Raw genomic sequence first — 13,748 nt, 5'->3', positions numbered from 1 at the left:
TGTACATGTGTAGTGTGTGTATACGTGTATATGTGTGTACATGTGTAATGTGTGTATATATGTGTGTACATGTGTAGTGTGTGTACGTGTATATGTGTGTACATGTGTAATGTGTGTATACGTGTATATGTGTGTACATGTGTAATGTGTGTATACGTGTATATGTGTGTACATGTGTAATGTGTGTATACGTGTATATGTGTGTACATGTATAGTGTGTGTATACATGTATATGTGTGTACATGTGTAGTGTGTGTATACGTGTATATGTGTGTACATGTGTATTGTGTGTATACGTGTATATGTGTGTACATGTGTAATGTGTGTATGTGTGTACATGTGTAGTGTGTGTATACGTGTATATGTATGTACATGTGTAGTGTGTGTATACGTGTATGTGTGTGTACACGTGTAAAGTGTGTATATGTGTGTACATGTGTAGTGTGTGTATACGTGTATATGTGTGTACATGTGTAATGTGTGTATACGTGTATATGTGTGTACATGTGTAGTGTGTGTATACGTGTATATGTGTGTACATGTGTAATGTGTGTATACGTGTATATGTGTGTACATGTGTAATGTGTGTATACGTGAATATGTGTGTACATGTGTAATGTGTGTATACGTGTATATGTGTGTACATGTGTAATGTGTGTATACGTGAATATTTGTGTACATGTGTAATGTGTGTATACGTGTATATGTGTGTACATGTGTAATGTGTGTATACGTGTATATGTGTGTACATGTGTAATGTGTGTATATGTGTGTACATGTGTAGTGTGTATACGTGTATATGTGTGTACATGTGTAATGTGTGTATACGTGTATATGTGTGTACATGTGTAATGTGTGTATGTGTGTACACGTGTAATGTGTGTATATGTGTGTACATGTGGAGTGTGTGTATACGTGTATATGTGTGTAATGTGTGTATACGTGTATATATGTACATGTGTAATGTGTGTATGTTTGTACATGTGTAATGTGTGTATACGTATATATGTGTGTACATGTGTAATGTGTGAATATGTGTGTACATGTGTAATGTGTGTATACGTGTATATGTGTGTACATGTGTAATGTGTGTATACGTGTACATGTGTAATGTGTGTATACGTGTATATGTGTGTACATGTGTAATGTGTGTATACGTGTACATGTGTAATGTGTGTATACGTGTAATGTGTGTACATGTGTAATGTGTGTATACGTGTATATGTGTGTACAAGTGTAATGTGTGTATATGTGTGTACATGTGTAGTGTGTGTATACGTATATATGTGTGTACATGTGTAATGTGTGTATACGTGTACATGTGTAATGTGTGTATACGTGTATATGTGTGTACATGTGTAATGTGTGTATACGTGTATATGTGTGTACATGTGTAGTGTGTGTATACATGTATATGTGTGTACATGTGTAGTGTGTGTATACGTGTATATGTGTGTACATGTGTAGTGTGTGTATACGTGTATATGTGTGTACATGTGTAATGTGTGTATGTGTGTACATGTGTAGTGTGTGTATACGTGTATATGTATGTACATGTGTAGTGTGTGTATACGTGTATGTGTGTGTACACGTGTAAAGTGTGTATATGTGTGTACATGTGTAGTGTCTGTATACGTGTATATGTGTGTACATGTGTAATGTGTGTATACGTGTATATGTGTGTACATATGTAGTGTGTGTATACGTGTATATGTGTGTACATGTGTAATGTGTGTATACGTGTATATGTGTGTACATGTGTAGTGTGTGTATACGTGTATATGTGTGTACATGTGTAATGTGTGTATACGTGTATATGTGTGTACATGTGTAGTGTGTGTATATGTGTATATGTGTGTACATGTGTAATGTGTGTATACGTGTATATGTGTGTACATGTGTAATGTGTGTATACGTGAATATGTGTGTACATGTGTAATGTGTGTATACGTGTATATGTGTGTACATGTGTAATGTGTGTATACGTGAATATTTGTGTACATGTGTAATGTGTGTATACGTGTATATGTGTGTACATGTGTAATGTGTGTATACGTATATATGTGTGTACATGTGTAATGTGTGTATACGTGTACATGTGTAATGTGTGTATACGTGTATATGTGTGTACATGTGTAATGTGTGTATACGTATATATGTGTGTACATGTGTAATGTGTGTATATGTGTGTACATGTGTAATGTGTGTATACGTGTATATGTGTGTACATGTGTAATGTGTGTATACGTGTACATGTGTAATGTGTGTATACGTGTATATGTGTGTACATGTGTAATGTGTGTATACGTGTATATGTGTGTACATGTGTAATGTGTGTATATGTGTGTACATGTGTAGTGTGTGTATACGTGTATATGTGTGTACATGTGTAGTGTGTGTATACGTGTATATGTGTGTACATGTGTAATGTGTGTATATATGTGTGTACATGTGTAGTGTGTATACGTGTATATGTGTGTACATGTGTAATGTGTGTATACGTATATATGTGTGTACATGTGTAATGTGTGTATACGTGTACATGTGTAATGTGTGTATACGTGTATATGTGTGTACATGTGTAATGTGTGTATACGTATATATGTGTGTACATGTGTAATGTGTGTATATGTGTGTACATGTGTAATGTGTGTATACGTGTATATGTGTGTACATGTGTAATGTGTGTATACGTGTACATGTGTAATGTGTGTATACGTGTATATGTGTGTACATGTGTAATGTGTGTATACGTGTATATGTGTGTACATGTGTAATGTGTGTATACGTGTATATGTGTGTACATGTGTAATGTGTGTATATGTGTGTACATGTGTAGTGTGTGTATACGTGTATATGTGTGTACATGTGTAGTGTGTGTATACGTGTATATGTGTGTACATGTGTAATGTGTGTATATATGTGTGTACATGTGTAGTGTGTATACGTGTATATGTGTGTACATGTGTAATGTGTGTATACGTGTATATGTGTGTACATGTGTAATGTGTGTATACGTGTACATGTGTAATGTGTGTAGTGTGTGTATACGTGTATATGTGTGTACATGTGTAATGTGTGTATACGTGTACATGTGTAATGTGTGTATACGTGTATATGTGTGTACATGTGTAATGTGTGTATACGTGTATATGTGTGTACATGTGTAATGTGTGTATATGTGTGTACATGTGTAGTGTGTGTATACGTGTATATGTGTGTACATGTGTAGTGTGTGTATACGTGTATATGTGTGTACATGTGTAATGTGTGTATATATGCGTTTACATGTGTAGTGTGTATACGTGTATATGTGTGTACATGTGTAATGTGTGTATACGTGTATATGTGTGTACATGTGTAATGTGTGTATACGTGTATATGTGTGTACATGTGTAATGTGTGTATATGTGTGTACATGTGTAGTGTGTGTATATGTGTGTACATGTGTAATGTGTGTATATGTGTGTACATGTGTAGTGTGTGTATGCGTATATATGTGTGTACATGTGTAATGTGTGTATACGTGTACATGTGTAATGTGTGTATACGTGTATATGTGTGTACATGTGTAATGTGTGTATACGTGTATATGTGTGTACATGTGTAATGTGTGTATACGTGTAAAGTGTGTATATGTGTGTACATGTGTAGTGTGTGTATACGTGTATATGTGTGTACATGTGTAATGTGTGTACACGTGTAAAGTGTGTATATGTGTGTACATGTGTAGTGTGTGTATACGTGTATATGTGTGTACATGTGTAATGTGTGTATACGTGTAAAGTGTGTATATGTGTGTACATGTGTAGTGTGTGTATACGTGTATATGTGTGTACATGTGTAGTGTGTGTATACGTGTATATGTGTGTACATGTGTAATGTGTGTATACGTGTATATGTGTGTACATGTGTAATGTGTGTATACGTGTATATGTGTGTACATGTGTAATGTGTGTATGTGTATACACGTGTAATGTGTGTATATGTGTGTACATGTGGAGTGTGTGTATACGTGTATATGTGTGTAATGTGTGTATACGTGTATATATGTACATGTGTAATGTGTGTATGTGTGTACATGTGTAATGTGTGTATACGTATATATGTGTGTACATGTGTAATGTGTGTATATGTGTGTACATGTGTAATGTGTGTATACGTGTATATGTGTGTACATGTGTAATGTGTGTATACGTGTACATGTGTAATGTGTGTATACGTGTATATGTGTGTACATGTGTAATGTGTGTATACGTGTACATGTGTAATGTGTGTATACGTGTATATGTGTGTACATGTGTAATGTGTGTATACGTGTATATGTGTGTACAAGTGTAATGTGTGTATATGTGTGTACATGTGTAGTGTGTGTATACGTATATATGTGTGTACATGTGTAATGTGTGTATACGTGTACATGTGTAATGTGTGTATACGTGTATATGTGTGTACATGTGTAATGTGTGTATATGTGTATATGTGTGTACATGTGTAGTGTGTGTATACGTATATATGTGTGTACATGTGTAATGTGTGTATACGTGTACATGTGTAATGTGTGTATACGTGTATATGTGTGTACATGTGTAATGTGTGTATACGTGTATATGTGTGTACATGTGTAGTGTGTGTATACATGTATATGTGTGTACATGTGTAGTGTGTGTATACGTGTATATGTGTGTACATGTGTAGTGTGTGTATACGTATATATGTGTGTACATGTGTAATGTGTGTATGTGTGTACATGTGTAGTGTGTGTATACGTGTATATGTATGTACATGTGTAGTGTGTGTATACGTGTATGTGTGTGTACACGTGTAAAGTGTGTATATGTGTGTATACGTGTATGTGTGTGTACACGTGTAAAGTGTGTATATGTGTGTACATGTGTAGTGTCTGTATACGTGTATATGTGTGTACATGTGTAATGTGTGTATACGTGTATATGTGTGTACATGTGTAGTGTGTGTATACGTGTATATGTGTGTACATGTGTAATGTGTGTATACGTGTATATGTGTGTACATGTGTAGTGTGTGTATACGTGTATATGTGTGTACATGTGTAATGTGTGTATACGTGTATATGTGTGTACATGTGTAGTGTGTGTATACGTGTATATGTGTGTACATGTGTAATGTGTGTATACGTGTATATGTGTGTACATGTGTAATGTGTGTATACGTGTACATGTGTAATGTGTGTATACGTGTATATGTGTGTACATGTGTAATGTGTGTATACGTGTACATGTGTAATGTGTGTATACGTGTATATGTGTGTACATGTGTAATGTGTGTATACGTGTATATGTGTGTACATGTGTAGTGTGTGTATACGTGTATATGTGTGTACATGTGTAATGTGTGTATACGTGAATATGTGTGTACATGTGTAATGTGTGTATACATGTATATGTGTGTACATGTGTAATCTGTGTATACGTGAATATTTGTGTACATGTATAATGTGTGTATACGTGTATATGTGTGTACATGTGTAATGTGTGTATACGTGTATATGTGTGTACATGTGTAATGTGTGTATATGTGTGTACATGTGTAGTGTGTGTATACGTATATATGTGTGTACATGTGTAATGTGTGTATACGTGTACATGTGTAATGTGTGTATACGTGTATATGTGTGTACATGTGTAATGTGTGTATACGTATATATGTGTGTACATGTGTAATGTGTGTATACGTGTACATGTGTAATGTGTGTATACGTGTATATGTGTGTACATGTGTAATGTGTGTATACGTGTACATGTGTAATGTGTGTATACGTGTATATGTGTGTACATGTGTAATGTGTGTATACGTGTATATGTGTGTACATGTGTAGTGTGTGTATACATGTATATGTGTGTACATGTGTAGTGTGTGTATACGTGTATATGTGTGTACATGTGTAGTGTGTGTATACGTATATATGTGTGTACATGTGTAATGTGTGTATGTGTGTACATGTGTAGTGTGTGTATACGTGTATATGTATGTACATGTGTAGTGTGTGTATACGTGTATGTGTGTGTACACGTGTAAAGTGTGTATATGTGTGTATACGTGTATGTGTGTGTACACGTGTAAAGTGTGTATATGTGTGTACATGTGTAGTGTCTGTATACGTGTATATGTGTGTACATGTGTAATGTGTGTATACGTGTATATGTGTGTACATGTGTAGTGTGTGTATACGTGTATATGTGTGTACATGTGTAATGTGTGTATACGTGTATATGTGTGTACATGTGTAGTGTGTGTATACGTGTATATGTGTGTACATGTGTAATGTGTGTATACGTGTATATGTGTGTACATGTGTAGTGTGTGTATACGTGTATATGTGTGTACATGTGTAATGTGTGTATACGTGTATATGTGTGTACATGTGTAATGTGTGTATACGTGTACATGTGTAATGTGTGTATACGTGTATATGTGTGTACATGTGTAATGTGTGTATACGTGTACATGTGTAATGTGTGTATACGTGTATATGTGTGTACATGTGTAATGTGTGTATACGTGTATATGTGTGTACATGTGTAGTGTGTGTATACGTGTATATGTGTGTACATGTGTAATGTGTGTATACGTGAATATGTGTGTACATGTGTAATGTGTGTATACATGTATATGTGTGTACATGTGTAATCTGTGTATACGTGAATATTTGTGTACATGTATAATGTGTGTATACGTGTATATGTGTGTACATGTGTAATGTGTGTATACGTGTATATGTGTGTACATGTGTAATGTGTGTATATGTGTGTACATGTGTAGTGTGTGTATACGTATATATGTGTGTACATGTGTAATGTGTGTATACGTGTACATGTGTAATGTGTGTATACGTGTATATGTGTGTACATGTGTAATGTGTGTATACGTATATATGTGTGTACATGTGTAATGTGTGTATACGTGTACATGTGTAATGTGTGTATACGTGTATATGTGTGTACATGTGTAATGTGTGTATACGTGTACATGTGTAATGTGTGTATATATGTGTGTACATGTGTAGTGTGTATACGTGTATATGTGTGTACATGTGTAATGTGTGTATACGTGTATATGTGTGTACATGTGTAATGTGTGTATACGTGTACATGTGTAATGTGTGTATACGTGTATATGTGTGTACATGTGTAATGTGTGTATACGTGTACATGTGTAATGTGTGTATACGTGTATATGTGTGTACATGTGTAATGTGTGTATACGTGTACATGTGTAATGTGTGTATACGTGTATATGTGTGTACATGTGTAATGTGTGTATACGTGTACATGTGTAATGTGTGTATACGTGTATATGTGTGTACATGTGTAATGTGTGTATACGTGTATATGTGTGTACATGTGTAATGTGTGTATATGTGTGTACATGTGTAGTGTGTGTATACGTGTATATGTGTGTACATGTGTAATGTGTGTATACGTGAATATGTGTGTACATGTGTAATGTGTGTATACGTGTATATGTGTGTACATGTGTAATGTGTGTATACGTGAATATTTGTGTACATGTGTAATGTGTGTATACGTGTACATGTGTAATGTGTGTATACGTGTATATGTGTGTACATGTGTAATGTGTGTATACGTGTATATGTGTGTACATGTGTAATGTGTGTATATGTGTGTACATGTGTAGTGTGTGTATACGTGTATATGTGTGTACATGTGTAGTGTGTGTATACGTGTATATGTGTGTACATGTGTAATGTGTGTATATATGTGTGTACATGTGTAGTGTGTATACGTGTATATGTGTGTACATGTGTAATGTGTGTATACGTGTATATGTGTGTACATGTGTAATGTGTGTATACGTGTACATGTGTAATGTGTGTATACGTGTATATGTGTGTACATGTGTAATGTGTGTATACGTGTACATGTGTAATGTGTGTATACGTGTATATGTGTGTACATGTGTAATGTGTGTATACGTGTACATGTGTAATGTGTGTATACGTGTATATGTGTGTACATGTGTAATGTGTGTATACGTGTATATGTGTGTACATGTGTAATGTGTGTATATGTGTGTACATGTGTAGTGTGTGTATACGTGTATATGTGTGTACATGTGTAATGTGTGTATACGTGAATATGTGTGTACATGTGTAATGTGTGTATACGTGTATATGTGTGTACATGTGTAATGTGTGTATACGTGAATATTTGTGTACATGTGTAATGTGTGTATACGTGTATATGTGTGTACATGTGTAATGTGTGTATACGTGTATATGTGTGTACATGTGTAATGTGTGTATATGTGTGTACATGTGTAGTGTGTGTATACGTATATATGTGTGTACATGTGTAATGTGTGTATACGTGTACATGTGTAATGTGTGTATACGTGTATATGTGTGTACATGTGTAATGTGTGTATACGTGTATATGTGTGTACATGTGTAATGTGTGTATACGTGTACATGTGTAATGTGTGTATACGTGTATATGTGTGTACATGTGTAATGTGTGTATACGTGTACATGTGTAATGTGTGTATACGTGTATATGTGTGTACATGTGTAATGTGTGTATACGTGTATATGTGTGTACATGTGTAGTGTGTATACGTGTATATGTGTGTACATGTGTAATGTGTGTATATGTGTGTACATGTGTAGTGTGTGTATATGTGTGTACATGTGTAATGTGTGTATACGTGTATATGTGTGTACATGTGTAATGTGTGTATGTGTGTACACGTGTAATGTGTGTATATGTGTGTACATGTGGAGTGTGTGTATACGTGTATATGTGTGTAATGTGTGTATACGTGTATATATGTACATGTGTAATGTGTGTATGTGTGTACATGTGTAATGTGTGTATACGTGTATATGTGTGTACATGTGTAATGTGTGTATACGTATATATGTGTGTACATGTGTAATGTGTGTATATGTGTGTACATGTGTAATGTGTGTATACGTGTATATGTGTGTACATGTGTAATGTGTGTATACGTGTACATGTGTAATGTGTGTATACGTGTATATGTGTGTACATGTGTAATGTGTGTATACGTGTACATGTGTAATGTGTGTATACGTGTATATGTGTGTACATGTGTAATGTGTGTATACGTGTATATGTGTGTACAAGTGTAATGTGTGTATATGTGTGTACATGTGTAGTGTGTGTATACGTATATATGTGTGTACATGTGTAATGTGTGTATACGTGTACATGTGTAATGTGTGTATACGTGTATATGTGTGTACATGTGTAATGTGTGTATACGTGTATATGTGTGTACATGTGTAATGTGTGTATACGTGTATATGTGTGTACATGTGTAGTGTGTGTATACGTGTATATGTATGTACATGTGTAGTGTGTGTATACGTGTATGTGTGTGTACACGTGTAAAGTGTGTATATGTGTGTACATGTGTAGTGTCTGTATACGTGTATATGTGTGTACATGTGTAATGTGTGTATACGTGTATATGTGTGTACATGTGTAGTGTGTGTATACGTGTATATGTGTGTACATGTGTAATGTGTGTATACGTGTATATGTGTGTACATGTGTAGTGTGTGTATACGTGTATATGTGTGTACATGTGTAATGTGTGTATACGTGTATATGTGTGTACATGTGTAGTGTGTGTATATGTGTATATGTGTGTACATGTGTAATGTGTGTATACGTGTATATGTGTGTACATGTGTAATGTGTGTATACGTGTATATGTGTGTACATGTGTAATGTGTGTATATGTGTGTACATTTGTAGTGTGTGTATACGTATATATGTGTGTACATGTGTAATGTGTGTATACGTGTACATGTGTAATGTGTGTATACGTGTATATGTGTGTACATGTGTAATGTGTGTATACGTATATATGTGTGTACATGTGTAATGTGTGTATATGTGTGTACATGTGTAATGTGTGTATACGTGTATATGTGTGTACATGTGTAATGTGTGTATACGTGTAAATGTGTAATGTGTGTATACGTGTATATGTGTGTACATGTGTAATGTGTGTATACGTGTACATGTGTAATGTGTGTATACGTGTATATGTGTGTACATGTGTAATGTGTGTATACGTGTATATGTGTGTACATGTGTAATGTGTGTATATGTGTGTACATGTGTAGTGTGTGTATACGTGTATATGTGTGTACATGTGTAGTGTGTGTATACGTGTATATGTGTGTACATGTGTAATGTGTGTATATATGTGTGTACATGTGTAGTGTGTATACGTGTATATGTGTGTACATGTGTAATGTGTGTATACGTGTATATGTGTGTACATGTGTAATGTGTGTATACGTGTACATGTGTAATGTGTGTATACGTGTATATGTGTGTACATGTGTAATGTGTGTATACGTGTACATGTGTAATGTGTGTATACGTGTATATGTGTGTACATGTGTAGTGTGTGTATACGTGTATATGTGTGTACATGTGTAATGTGTGTATACGTGTACATGTGTAATGTGTGTATACGTGTATATGTGTGTACATGTGTAATGTGTGTATACGTGTATATGTGTGTACATGTGTAATGTGTGTATACGTGTATATGTGTGTACATGTGTAGTGTGTGTATACGTGTATATGTGTGTACATGTGTAGTGTGTGTATACGTGTATATGTGTGTACATGTGTAATGTGTGTATATATGTGTGTACATGTGTAGTGTGTATACGTGTATATGTGTGTACATGTGTAATGTGTGTATACGTGTATATGTGTGTACATGTGTAATGTGTGTATACGTGTATATGTGTAATGTGTGTATATGTGTGTACATGTGTAGTGTGTGTATATGTGTGTACATGTGTAATGTGTGTATATGTGTGTACATGTGTAGTGTGTGTATGCGTATATATGTGTGTACATGTGTAATGTGTGTATACGTGTACATGTGTAATGTGTGTATACGTGTATATGTGTGTACATGTGTAATGTGTGTATACGTGTATATGTGTGTACATGTGTAGTGTGTGTATACGTGTATATGTATGTACATGTGTAGTGTGTGTATACGTGTATGTGTGTGTACACGTGTAAAGTGTGTATATGTGTGTACATGTGTAGTGTGTGTATACGTGTATATGTGTGTACATGTGTAATGTGTGTATACGTGTATATGTGTGTACATGTGTAGTGTGTGTATACGTGTATATGTGTGTACATGTGTAATGTGTGTATACGTGTATATGTGTGTACATGTGTAATGTGTGTATACGTGTATATGTGTGTACATGTGTAATGTGTGTATGTGTATACACGTGTAATGTGTGTATATGTGTGTACATGTGGAGTGTGTGTATACGTGTATATGTGTGTAATGTGTGTATACGTGTATATATGTACATGTGTAATGTGTGTATGTGTGTACATGTGTAATGTGTGTATACGTATATATGTGTGTATATGTGTAATGTGTGTATATGTGTGTACATGTGTAATGTGTGTATACGTGTATATGTGTGTACATGTGTAATGTGTGTATACGTGTACATGTGTAATGTGTGTATACGTGTATATGTGTGTACATGTGTAATGTGTGTATACGTGTACATGTGTAATGTGTGTATACGTGTATATGTGTGTACATGTGTAATGTGTGTATACGTGTATATGTGTGTACAAGTGTAATGTGTGTATATGTGTGTACATGTGTAGTGTGTGTATACGTATATATGTGTGTACATGTGTAATGTGTGTATACGTGTACATGTGTAATGTGTGTATACGTGTATATGTGTGTACATGTGTAATGTGTGTATATGTGTATATGTGTGTACATGTGTAGTGTGTGTATACGTATATATGTGTGTACATGTGTAATGTGTGTATACGTGTACATGTGTAATGTGTGTATACGTGTATATGTGTGTACATGTGTAATGTGTGTATACGTGTATATGTGTGTACATGTGTAGTGTGTGTATACATGTATATGTGTGTACATGTGTAGTGTGTGTATACGTGTATATGTGTGTACATGTGTAGTGTGTGTATACGTGTATATGTGTGTACATGTGTAATGTGTGTATGTGTGTACATGTGTAGTGTGTGTATACGTGTATATGTATGTACATGTGTAGTGTGTGTATACGTGTATTGTGTGTGTACACGTGTAAAGTGTGTATATGTGTGTATACGTGTATGTGTGTGTACACGTGTAAAGTGTGTATATGTGTGTACATGTGTAGTGTCTGTATACGTGTATATGTGTGTACATGTGTAATGTGTGTATACGTGTATATGTGTGTACATGTGTAATGTGTGTATATGTGTGTACATGTGTAGTGTGTGTATACGTATATATGTGTGTACATGTGTAATGTGTGTATACGTGTACATGTGTAATGTGTGTATACGTGTATATGTGTGTACATGTGTAATGTGTGTATACGTATATATGTGTGTACATGTGTAATGTGTGTATATGTGTGTACATGTGTAATGTGTGTATACGTGTACATGTGTAATGTGTGTATACGTGTATATGTGTGTACATGTGTAATGTGTGTATACGTGTACATGTGTAATGTGTGTATACGTGTATATGTGTGTACATGTGTAATGTGTGTATACGTGTATATGTGTGTACATGTGTAATGTGTGTATATGTGTGTACAGGTGTAGTGTGTGTATACGTGTATATGTGTGTACATGTGTAGTGTGTGTATACGTGTATATGTGTGTACATGTGTAATGTGTGTATATATGTGTGTACATGTGTAGTGTGTATACGTGTATATGTGTGTACATGTGTAATGTGTGTATACGTGTATATGTGTGTACATGTGTAATGTGTGTATACGTGTACATGTGTAATGTGTGTATACGTGTATATGTGTGTACATGTGTAATGTGTGTATACGTGTACATGTGTAATGTGTGTATACGTGTATATGTGTGTACATGTGTAATGTGTGTATACGTGTACATGTGTAATGTGTGTATACGTGTATATGTGTGTACATGTGTAATGTGTGTATACGTGTACATGTGTAATGTGTGTATACGTGTATATGTGTGTACATGTGTAATGTGTGTATACGTGTATATGTGTGTACATGTGTAATGTGTGTATATGTGTGTACATGTGTAGTGTGTGTATACGTGTATATGTGTGTACATGTGTAATGTGTGTATACGTGAATATGTGTGTACATGTGTAATGTGTGTATACGTGTATATGTGTGTACATGTGTAATGTGTGAATACGTGAATATTTGTGTACATGTGTAATGTGTGTATACGTGTACATGTGTAATGTGTGTATACGTGTATATGTGTGTACATGTGTAATGTGTGTATACGTGTATATGTGTGTACATGTGTAATGTGTGTATATGTGTGTACATGTGTAGTGTGTGTATACGTGTATATGTGTGTACATGTGTAGTGTGTGTATACGTGTATATGTGTGTACATGTGTAATGTGTGTATATATGTGTGTACATGTGTAGTGTGTATACGTGTATATGTGTGTACATGTGTAATGTGTGTATACGTGTATATGTGTGTACATGTGTAATGTGTGTATACGTGTACATGTGTAATGTGTGTATACGTGTATATGTGTGTACATGTGTAATGTGTGTATACGTGTACATGTGTAATGTGTGTATACGTGTATATGTGTGTACATGTGTAATGTGTGTATACGTGTACATGTGTAATGTGTGTATACGTGTATATGTGTGTACATGTGTA

This window comes from Anarhichas minor, unplaced genomic scaffold, assembly GCF_050575085.1.
Source record: "Anarhichas minor isolate MPS153535 unplaced genomic scaffold, ASM5057508v1 ptg000092l, whole genome shotgun sequence".
In the NCBI taxonomy this organism is placed as follows: Eukaryota; Metazoa; Chordata; class Actinopteri; order Perciformes; family Anarhichadidae; genus Anarhichas; species Anarhichas minor.
Note: the sequence above shows the minus strand (reverse complement) of the source record.